Source organism: Mobula hypostoma, chromosome 7 (genome assembly GCF_963921235.1).
Source record: "Mobula hypostoma chromosome 7, sMobHyp1.1, whole genome shotgun sequence".
Lineage (NCBI taxonomy): Eukaryota > Metazoa > Chordata > Chondrichthyes > Myliobatiformes > Myliobatidae > Mobula > Mobula hypostoma.
Window position 1 is genome coordinate 44,305,130 of NC_086103.1, and position 12,709 is coordinate 44,317,838.

A 12,709-nucleotide genomic window follows, 5' to 3' on the forward strand; every position below is an offset into this window, starting at 1 on the left:
AATTCTACATCATAACCATTCCATTAAGTATTTTTCCTTACACTCTCTTGTATCTCTTTCCATGTCTTCACATTTCAATCACCTGCTCTTTGAACGAACCATCTAGCAATTTATCATATGTGAACATCATGATCTTGAGCACTTCTGCCAAGTTTCCTCTTGACCTTCCTTGTTCCCTCAAGGAGAATATTTCTTAGCTGGAGAAAAATCAATATCATCTAAAGTACTAGCCTAGTGAACTGGCTAGTACTTTCCAAATCCAAATCCATTAGCTGATGGATGATCATGTTTGAAGACAGTATAAAACCCAATTTTTATGATCTTGTGAGCTGTGCATGCTGATTACATTCCTTTGCACTGGTGGCAATAGTTTTTGGAAGATATATTTAATAATTCGTGGCCCTTGGTGGATTTATCTGTCCCACATTGGTCCCCTGTCCCTACTCAAACCTGCTAACAGATGAATGGCAGTATCTCAGCTCGCTGGCTTAACACTGATATTATGATTACAGAAGTCTTGTACAATTAAGTGTCATGCTTATCTCTGTATATATCCATAATTAAGTCAGATAACAACATAAATTTTAATACATCTCTTCGCCTGGCCTTTCAATTGTCTCTCTGAGCACACAGCCCCCACCCACCCCACCCACCCCACCCCCAGCATGACCCAAGTTATGATTCAGTCCCAGATCTTGTGAGGTGCCTCTGCTTTCCTAGCCCTGGAGTTTACCACAATCTTGCAAATTATTTTCTACAGTAGGCTTCTCCAGTAATCATCACCTAGTAGATCTTTACATATGGAACACTACTAGAGAAATTAATCTTCTTTTAACTAGCTCATCTAAAATATTAGAGTCTTTTGAGATATATGACAAGTGTACTCTTGAATTCAATTGGCCAGCTTAGGTAAAACAAGTAGCAAAACTTCTGTAGTGTCAATCACTTTTAGCAATCACATATTCTCGCTTATATGAAATTCATGAATATTTAAGAATACCATGTTCCACCTTCATTCCTCCTTTAACAATTCAATCTTTCTAGAATCCTAGACAGCAATAGATAAGGGTTCCTATATCTATCTCTTACTAATGCTCTATTTCTGGGCAGAATGCTTCTTGCCTGCCTCTTATCACTGGTAATGAACGTCCTGATTAATTAAAGCTTTGTGGTTTTAATTTGTTTTGAACTGGGATCAGCTACTTATTCAATTGTGCCAGGTTAGCTTTAAGCTCTATATTGAGAATGCATTTAAGGCTGTTTAAAAAGTACTTTCCTGAATCTTACACTGTTCTTCTATGTGAATGAATAACCAAAAACTAAAAGAGAAGTATTTTCCAACTAAATAAAATCACAAAACATATAGTTAATACTGAGTGTGGTTTTGCAAGGGTGCAGTACAGATTCTTTTAAGTAAGAGTTCTCACTTGAAGACTTATAAAATATTAAATTTTATATTCTGGAGAGGGGCTATCACAGAGATATGTTGGAATACCAATGTCCAGACCTACAGATTTTATACACTACAATATATAGAATTTACCAATTTATAAGATAATAGCACATCACAAAAAGTGCCAGACTAAATTACAACCTGAAGTTATGGTACTTTAAATGAATAAATTTAAGTGAATGAACAGCAGTGAGGTCATGAACCCTATACAGATTACAGAGGAGGAGTGAGGAAAATTAGGGTGAATAATCCCCAGGGCCTGACAAGATGTTCCCTTGGAGTCTGTGAGGGACTAGAGCAAAAACTGCAGGGGCCCTAGCAGAGATACTTAAAATGTCCTGAGCCACAGGTGAAGTTCCATTGTTTAAGAATAACCCAAGAAATTAGAGGCCAATGAGCCTGACATCAGCAGTGGGTAAGTTATGGAAGGCATTCTAAAGGACAGGATATATATAATGTAAGTATTTGGATAAACGGAGCCTGATTAGAGATAGTAAACAGGGCTTTGTGTATGTTATTCATTTCCACCGAGATGCAACACAGAGTGTCATAGGAAGTCATTCCTGCCTGTGACCATCAAACTTTACAACTCCTCCCTTGGAGGGTCAGACACCCTGAGCCAATAGGCTGGTCCTGGACTTATTTCCCGGCATAATTTACATATTACTATTTAACTATTTATGGTTTTATTACTATTTATTATTTATGGAGCAACTGTAACGAAAATCCAGTTTCCCCCGGGATTAATAAAGTATGACTATGACTATGACTATGGTTAGGCTGTATCTAACCAATCTTATAGTATATTGAGGAAGTTACCAGGAAAGTTGATGGAGACAGGGCAGTGGATGTTGTCTACATGGACTTTAGCAGGGCCTTTGACATAATTCCATATTAGGGGTTGGTCAAGAAGGTTCAATCACTTGGCATTTAAGGAGAAATAGTAAATTGGATTAGACATAGGTGGGAGAGGCCAGAGAATGGCTACCTCTCTGACTGGAGGACTGTGACTGGTGGTATACCACAGGGATCAGTGTTGGGTCCGTTTTTATTTGTCATCTATGTCAACAATCTGGAAGATAATGTGGTAAACTGGATCAAAAAGTTTGTGGATGGCATTAAGATTGAACAGCTAGGAAGACTATCAAAGCTTGAAATGAAATCTGAGCCAGCTGGAAAATGGAATTTAATGCAGAAAATGTTGACGTTTTGGACTTCGGTAGCTCCAACCAAGGTAGGTCTTACACAGTGAACGGTAGGGCACTGAGAAGTGTGGTAGAACAAAAGGGATCTGGGAATATATTTTGTTGAAAGCGGTGTCACAGGTAGAAAAGGTCGTAAATAAAGCTTTTGACACCTTGACTTCATAAATCAATGTATTGAGTACAGAAGATGGTATATTATGTAGAAACTTTATAAGACATTGGTGATGCCTAATTTGGAGTATTGGGTGCAGTTTTTGTCACCTACATACAGGAAGGATAAAAACAAGGTTGAAAGAGTGCAGAGAAAATTTACAAGGATGTTGCCGGGCCTGGAGGTATAATGAAAGATTGAATAGGTTAGGATTGTATTCTTTAAAATGAAGAAAACTGAAAGGAGATTTGATAGAGGAATACAAAATTATGAGGGGCAAACACGTGGATTAGTATCTGGAGGAGTCCAGTGGCATTCTCCGAGCTGCCCTGTGTATTTTATTGTAGGGCTATTAAAGGAGAGTCATAAGTCAAGTAAGAGAGGATGGTATTCACCCCCCAATGGTCCAGCCCTTAGAGCTATGTACACCTGAAAATGACAGGCAACAAGGAGTAAAGACTGGGGCAAAATTACTGGATACAAAGTTTATTCATGAAAAGCATCTTCTGGTTACCAAACATGAATTGAATGTCAGTGAATAATGGCCTTTGTAATTTATAAAGATGTCTCTGTTCAGAGAGAAAGCCCCAGTGATAAATGACGACAGTCTGTCAAGCACAGACCTGTACCACTACTTCCACTAAGTTGGCCTTAGAGTCACTGCCCCTTTTCCTTGTGAGAGAAGAATTAGTGAGCTACCCAATGCTATGTTAAGCAGAAAAATGGAATAAAGGAATGTATCAGCCTTTGTGACTTGGAAATATTGAGGGATGCGGAAGTTCAACATGACAAGTAGCTTGCCCTTCACTGACAGAACAAGCTCTGTTTGCAGAACATAAATCAGTTCAGCACTAATCAAGAAAGCTTAAGCTCCTTTAAAAATTGCACTTCATAGAGGTTGGCATGGTACTCTGGGGAGAAGGGGTTGATGGATTATTATCATCAATATGTGCCATGGCGTAATGATGTTGGCAATCGTGGTCTTTGACCATGATTGTTCTTGGTAAATTTTTCTGCATAAGTGATTTTTCATTGCCTTCTTCTGGGCAGTGTCTTTACAAGACGGGTAACACCAGCCATTATTAATACTCTTCACAGGTTGTCTACCTAGCATCAATGGTTGCATAACCAGGACTTGTGATATGCATCAGCTGCTTATATGCTCATTTGAGCAGTGACCTTGATTTGGGAGTTAAGCAGGTGCTACACATTGTCCAATGGTGACCTGTAGGCTAGCAGAAAGAAGGAGCACCTTACATCACCTTTGGTAGAGATGTATCACCACGCTGCCACCCAGGGGTTGATGGATACCAGTTTCTGAGATGCCAGGATTGTGTTTGCTGCCAGTAATGTAGTTTTGGCTCCTGCGGCACACCAAGTGGTACCACTACAATAGTAGCCATTTTTAATAAGATAGTAGTGGCAAATAATAATTTACTTATACCATTGTTTAAATAAATGCACTACAATAAAACTCAATAAAGTAAAATTTTGCACATTCTAAGAGTAAAATCTTTGTCATCGAGGATAACAGTGCAGAATACAACAAAAATATTGCACATTGGGGGACCAATATACTGGTGGGGAGGTTTGTTAAGGCTACTGGGGGGGGTGGTGGGAACCGAACTGAAGAGATTGGGGAAGAGGAGGTTGGCTCACAAATAGAGAAAGCTTGTAGATAGTGCAAGAGAGAGGATAGGCAGGTGATAGAGAAGGGACACGCTCAGACCGAAGATTTGAGATGTGTCTATTTTAACGTGAGGAGTGTTGTGAACAAAGCGGATAAGCTTAGAGCGTGGATCAGTACTTGGAGCTATGATGTGGTGGCCATTACAGAGACTTGGATGGCTCAGGGACAGGAATGGTTACTTCAAGTGCCGGGTTTTAGATGTTTCAGAAAGGACAGGGAGGGAGGCAAAAGAGGTGGGGGCGTGGTACTGTTGATCAGAGATAGTGTCACGGCTGCAGAAAAGGTGGACGCCATGGAGGGATTGTCTATGAAAGTCTCTGTGGATGGAGCTTAGGAACAGGAAGAGGTCAATAACTTTACTGGGTCTTTTTATAAGCTGCCCAATAGTAACAGGGATATCGAGGAGCAGATAGGGAAACAGATCCTGAAGAGGTGTAATAATAACAGAGTTGTCGTGATGGGAGATTTTAATTTCCCAAATATCAATTGGCATCTCTCTAGAGCGAGGGGTTTAGATGGGGTGGCGTTTGTTAGGTGTGTTCAGGAAGGTTTCCTGACATAATATGTTGATAATCCTACAAGAGGAGAGGCTGTACTTAATTCGGTATTGGGAAATGAACCTGGTCAGGTGTCAGATCTCTCAGTGGGAGAGCGTTTTGAAGGTAGTGATAATAATTCTGTCTCCTTTACAATAGCATTGGAGAGAGATAGGAACAGACAAGTTAGGAAAGCATTTAATTGGAGTAAGGGGAATTATGAGGCTATCAGGCAGGAAATTGGAGGGTTAAATTGGAAACAGACGTCCTCAGGCAAAAGTACGGAAGAAATGTGGCAAATATTCAGGGGATATCTGTATAGGTACATTCCAATGAGACAGGGAAGTTATGGTTGGGTACAGGAACCGTGGTGTACAAAGGCTGTAATAAATCTAGTCAAGAAGAAAAGAAAAGTTTAAGAGAGCTAGGTAATGTTAGAGATCTAGAAGATTATAAGGCTAATAGGAAGGAGCTTAAGAAGGAAATTAGGAGAGCCAGAAGGGGCCATGAGAAGGCCTTGGCAGGCAGGATTAAGGAAAACCCCAAGGCATTCTACAAGTATGTGAAGAGCAACAGGATAAGACGTCAGAGAATAGGACCTATCAAGCATGACAGTGGGAAAGTGTGTATGGAACCGAAGGAAATAGCAGAGGTACTTAATGAGTACTTTACTTCAGTATTCATTATGGGAAAGGATCTTGGTGATTGTAGTGATGACTTTCAGCAGACTGAAAAGCTTGAGCATGTAGATATTAAGAAAGAGGATGTGCTGGAGCTTTTAGAAAGCATCAAGTTGGATAAGTCACTGGGACTGGATGAGATATACCCCAGGCTACTGTGGGAGGCGAGGGAATAGATTGTTGAGCCTCTGGCGATGATCTTTGCATCGTCAATGGGGATGGGAGAGGTTCCGGAGGATTGGAGGGTTGTGAATGTTTTCCCTTTACTCAAGAAAGGGAGTAGAGATAGCTCAGGAAATTATAGACCAGTGAGTCTTACCTCAGTGGTTGGTAAGTTGATGGGGAAGATCTTGAGAGGCAGGATTTATGAACATTTGGAAAGGTAGAATATGATTAGGAGTAGTCAGCATGGCTTTGTCAAGGGCAGGTCGTGCCTTACGAGCCTAATTGAATTTTTTGAGGATGTGACTAAACACATTGATGAAGGAAGAGCAGTAGATGTAGTGTATATGGATTTCAGCAAGGCATTTGATAAGATACCCCATGCAAGACTTATTGAGAAAGTAAAGAGGCATGGGATCCAAGGGGACATTGCTTTGTGGATCCAGAACTGGCTTGCCCACAGAAGGTAAAGAGTGGTTGTAGATGGGTCATATTCTGCATGGAGGTCAGTCACCCATGAAGGTGCCTCAGGGATCTGTTCTGGGACCCTTACTCTTCATGATTTTTATAAATAACCTGGATGAGGAAGTGAAGGGATGGGTTGGTAAGTTTGCTGATGACACAAAGGTTGAAGGTGTTGTGGATAGTGCGGAGGACTGTCAGAGTTACAGCGGGTCATTGATAGGATGCAAAACTGGGCTGAGAAGTGGTAGATGGAGTTCAACCCAGATAAGTATGAAGTGGTTCATTTTGGTAAGTCAAATATGATTGCAGAATATAGTATTAATGGTAAGACTCTTGGCAGTGTGGAGGATCAGAAGGATCTTGGGGCCCGAGTCCATAGGACTCTCAAAGCAGCTGCTCAGGTTGACTCTTTGGTTAAGAAGGCATACGGTGTATTGGCCTTCATCAATCGTGGAATTGAATTTAGGAGCTGAGAGGTAATGTTGCAGCTATATAGGACCCTGGTCAGACCCCACTTGGAATACTGTGTTCAGTTCTGGTCACCTCACTAAAGGAAGGATGTTCAAGACATAGAAAGGTTGCGGAGGAGATTTACAAGGATTTTGCCTGGATTGGGGAGCATGCCTTATGAGAATAGGTTGAGTGAACTCAGCCTTTTCTGCTTGGAGCGACGAAGGGTGACAGGTGACCTGATAGAGGTGTATATGATGATGAGAGGCATTGCTCGTGTGGACAGTCAGAGGCTTTTTCCCAGGGCTGTATTAGTTGCTACAAGAGGACACAGGTTCAAGGTGCAGGGGAGTAGGTACAGAGGAGATGTCAGGGGTAAGTTTTTTACTCAGAGAGTAGTGAGTGCGTGGAATGAGCTGCCAGAAATGGAGGTGGAGGCGGATACGATAGGGTCTTTTAAGAGAAATTTAGATAGGTACATGGAGCTTAGTAAAATAGAGGGCTATAGGTAAGCCTAGTAATTTCTAAGATAGGGACATGTTCGGCACAATTTTGTGGGCCGAAGGGCCTGTATTGTGCTGTAGGATTCCTATGTTTCTATTGCCTGGCACTAAAGAAGATTTCAGGCACACCAGCGAAAACTTCAGCCATGTAAGTTGATGGGGGCAAAGCTCAGAGTGTGAATGGACACAAGAATTAAAGGGAATTCAGAATCAGGCTCACAGACTAAATGGGACAATATTCCACACTGCACATACCCAATCTGTATGGTCCTCCCATTGCTGAGAAGACAACTTCATGAACAATGAATGCATGAGACTTAACTGGGAAAATGTGCAAATAAGTTATTATTTGAACTGGATAAGTACTTGAGGCACTGAATGGTTGAAAAGGAGAAAGCAAAAGAGTAGATACTGCCTCTCCTGAAGTTACATGGAAAGGGAAGGTGCATTGCTTATGGAGTTGTAAAGCAGAATACCCTGCAAGAAATCTGGAAATCTCTTTGGAATGCTGAAAAGAAAAATATAGATTTCTTTGTTTCTGGTATGATGTTTAAGGTATCAGAAATGCAAGAGAATGATCTGTTGTCTATGGAAGCTGGTAGATTGAAAGAAAAGGCAAAGGAAACCCTACAATGGTTTTAAGGGAGGAAGTATGAAGGAAAAGCACAATTGTGGGAAATAGAACGGAACCCAGGGCTGTCAACTATGCATCTTAGTATTAGTGTTAAGCTTAGTATTAATATACAGATATAAGGACATTGAGAGGGGAACATATTTGCATATAGGCATATAAAATATGTTCTATGGACATAGGCAAAACTAACAGGTAATAGTAATTTATCAATGAGAAACCCCCATAGAATAATTCTAATTAAGTTATAATAAACAAAATAAATACTTAATTTGTTTTAGTTGAGCTATGTAATGTTTAAGTATTTGCATCATGAAATGCCTTTAAAACAGAAAATATCTAGAGGGATTTGTAAGAAAAACAGAAACAGAAACTGAGCCAAAGAAAGGAAGATAGATTATTCCTCTTTCCTAGGAATTCATCAAAACCTTGGTTTTAAGAAATTTCTGAAAGGATACATGGAAAGGGCTCATTGGAATAATTCCAGAGAGACAAATTTGCTTGGCTGAATGAACAAGTAGGAGAAATCGTACTTATCTTTCTTCTTTGTCCTTTTCAGGATTAGCGTATTATAAACATGAACAGCTTTAGTGAAAGAATATATCCACAAACTAAACTGAGAACACTTCTGGCATATTATATATTATAATTAGGTTAACATTAAACATTCATGTTTATATTGAAACTTCTTTATATTTGAAACAAAGGAACTATTTTCTTTTTTATCTTGCCATTTTCTATTTTATATTCTCTCTACATCTTATCCTACTTGCTTTTGAAAGCTGATTTACACAGCTGAGAAAATAATTGAATGCATATTATTTAAGATTTCATTGAACTTTTCCATTTTTTTAGCTTTGACATTTCCTTTCTTGAGCTTTCATTGTACTTGTTTTAGAAGTATCCTGCAAAATATATCTTATGTTTAAAAATTCAAACTTAAGAGAATAGCTGTAATATTTTATTAAAGTGCATTTTTTAAATTCCTATTTCTCTAAGCCATTAAATTAGAAATGTTAACATTGCAGAGTGCTGATCTATACTTTGGCTATGTAAACTCTCTTGTGTTTAATACTGTATTCCATTGAGAAACTAGTAGAATCCCAGGAAACCTGAGAGGGAATAATACAATTTTTCTGCATCTTCCTCCGAACTTTCATGGAATTTAGAACTTAAGGACTTTAATGTACTTCAGGAAGAAAAACAACTGGCATTATTGGTCTGTTTGAGGAATTACCTTCACATAGCATTTCATTTTGGATACATAAAGAAAAGCCTACCAGTGGTCAGGTTCACAGCAGAGAGATCACTTTGGTTGTGAATTTGTGTGGTTTTCAACCCAGATCAAAGACAATATCCTAGATATTTCTCCCATAAATCTATTTGACTCACCAATCTTGTGTCAAAAAGTTGGGAATGACGCTTTTCCTTAACAGGTTCGGCTCTAAGCACTGTATCTACAAAAACACAACAAAGGCTTTTTCTCTTTCAGTATCTCACCTCTTGACATTTCAGGACCTCTCCAAATCTTGCAAGAAAAATCTTGTATTGTAATATTTAAACAGCAAAACTGCAAACATGGAAGATACAACATGGAAACAGACCTTTTTGTCCAATTGTTCTTTGGCAACATTTATATTTCATAAGCACAAATAATACTATTCAAAACTACCTATTCTCTCTCTGTAAAATATGTTGGTAATATAACCCTACAAGATCTCAGCTCTCCTCCAATCCCAGCTGCTTATATATCTGCTTTTTTCATCAGTTCACCTTGCTCTTTTAAGCTTTTTGTGAAACCTGTTTCTTAGACCATGTTATTTGAAATCATCCACTGTTTCTCCTTCCATCTTATATTAGTAACCTCATTCATCATCTCTCACAACTATATCCTAACTAAATTTGCATTCTGGTCTTTAGACCATCTATTTCAATTAGATGTTAAACCATACCACATCGCAGCCCACCTTCTGCAAAGTGCTGTCTAGCATCTATCCATCCATTATATCCCAATCGAGCAAAGCCTCTGCTCTTGTGGGACAATTATCGTGCTGATTGGGAATAAGTGCTGTACGCATATGTGGAGTTCCATTTGCTCCACTTACTTCCTCTCTATTCTAATCAATAAATCAATAATTAAAAATGCAAGACAACCGTTTTGGTTTTCCTCTTCCATATAGCACCCCACTCCATGGGTTTTCAGAGAATATTTTGCAAGGTTATTTTTTAAACACCATTGAGTAGAATCCAACACATGAGGAATGTTATAACTGCCAAACAACTAAATTTTCCTGAGGTTTATCTACCTTTTTGGAGGTTAGACAGAGTCTATTCCAGCGAGTTCAATATCCACACTCAGTCACCGTGACTACTATTATGGATCAATAGGGTTCATTCACCAAGATAACTTAAGTTATGGCTCCTTCTTCATTAACCAAGGACAGAAGCAGCATTTTCAAGTGACATCATCCCTTCAAAGTTTCAAGATGAATTCGAAATGAGCTCAGAAGCAGATGGATGGCACAGATACAGTACTAACAATTTTCTAAAGATGAGAAATTCTGCAGTTGCTGGAAATCCAAGTCCTGAAGAAGGGTCTCAGCCCAAAACATCGACTGTTGTTTCATTTCCATGGATATTGCCGGACCTGCTGAGTTCCTCCAGCATTTTGTGAATGCTGCTAACAATTTTCTGGCATAATTCACAGAAATATGATAGAATTTCTATGCCTATGTAGTACTAGTTGTTTTTGTATTTTTTTATATAGAGATGTACAAACAGTAAACAATGGCGATATTGGCAATTATAGGGATGACTTACAGTGGACTGAAAAGCTTGAAAATGTAGATGTTAAGAAAGAGGATGTGCTGGAGCTTTTAGAAAGCATCAAGTTGGATAAGTCACCGGGACCAGATGAGATGTATCCCAGGCTACTGTGGGAGGCGAGGCAGGAGATTGCTGAGCCTCTGGCAATGATCTTTGTATCGTCAATGGGGACGGGAGAGGTTCCAAAGGAATGGAGGGTTGTAGATGTTGTTCCCTTATTCAAGAAAGGGAATAGAGATAGCCCAGGAAACTATAGCCCAGTGAGTCTTATTTCAGTGGTTGGTAAGTTGATGGAGAAGATCCTGAGAGGCAGGATTTATGAACATTTGAAGAGGCATAATATGATTAGGAATAGTTAGCATGGCTTTGTCAAAGGCAGGTCATGCCTTACGAGCCTGATTGAATTTTTGAGGATGAGAGTAAACACATTGATGATGGTAGAGCAGTAGATGTAGTGTATATGGATTTCAGCAAGGCATTTGATAAGGTACCTCATGTAAGGCTTATTGAGAAAGTAAGGAGGCATGGGATCCAAGAGGACATTGTTTTGTGGATCCAGAACTGGCTTGCCCACAGAAGGTAAAGAGTGGTTGTAGATGGGTCATATTCTGCATGGAGGTCGGTCACCCATGGGGTGCCTCGGGGATCTGTTCTGGGACCCTTACTCTTTGTGATTTTTATAAATGACCTGGATGAGGAAGTGGAGGGATGTAAATTTGCTGATGACACAAAGGTTGGGGGTGTTGTGGATAGTGTGGAGAACTGTCAGAGGTTACAGCGGGACATTGATAGGATGCAAAACTGGACTGAGAAGTGACAGATGGAGTTCAACCCAGATAAGTGTGAGGTGGTTCATTTTGGTAGGTCAAATATGATGGCAGAATATAGTATTAATGGTAAGACTCTTGGCAGTGTTGAGGATCAGAAGGATCTTGGGGTCCGAGTCCATAGGACACTCAAAGCTGCTGTGCAGGTTGACTCTGTGATTAAGAAGGCATACAGTGCATTGGCCTTCATCAATCATGGGATTGAGTTTAAGAGCCGAGAGGTAACGTTGCAGCTATATAGGAACCTGGTCAGACCCCACTTGGAGTACTGTGTTCGGTTCTGGTCATCTCACTACAGGTAGGATGTGGAAACCATTAAAGGGTGCAGAGGAGATTTACAAGGATGTTGCCTGAATTGGGGAGCATGCCTGATGAGAATGGGTTGAGTGAGCTCGGTCTTTTCTCCTTGAAGTGGCACAGGATGAGAGGTGACCTGATAGAGGTGTACCAGATGATGAGAGGCATTGAGCATGTTGATAGTCAGAGGCTTTTTCCCAGGGATGAATTGGCTAGCATGAGAGGGCACAGTTTAAGGTGCTTGGAAGCAGGTGAAAAGCAAATGTCAGGGGTAAGTTTTTTTATGCAGAGAGTGGTGAGTGCGTGAAATGGGCTGCTGGTGACGGTGGTAGAGGTAGTTACGATAGGGTCTTTTAAGAGACTCCTGGATAAGTACGCGGAGCTTTGAAAAATCAAGGGCTGTGGATAACCCTAGGTAATTTCTAAGGTAAGGACATGTTCGGCACAGCTTTGTAGGCCAAAGGGCCTGTATTGTGCTGTAGGCTTTCTATGTTTCTATGTTTCTAATATTTCACAGTTTAAGTTCCACTGCCGACACCACTTGTTTTTTGTTCTTATTTTCTCTCTCGGTTTTCTCCAGAAATTCAGGTGATCATTCTTCTCCTCTAAAAAAATTGTTAGGTTGTTTTTGAAAATATAGTTTCAGCAATGTACACTACCTGCCAAAAGCTAATATATTTCCCTTTATCTTTTTGAAGAGCCTTTTGTATTTATGGTGGTCATGTTTGATTCTGTGCAAAACAAAGCCATATAAGAAGGTATAAGCCCTAAATTTTGCCATTATCCCAGTCTCACACAATAAATTTAGAAGAGGATTGGTTTGGTATAATAAT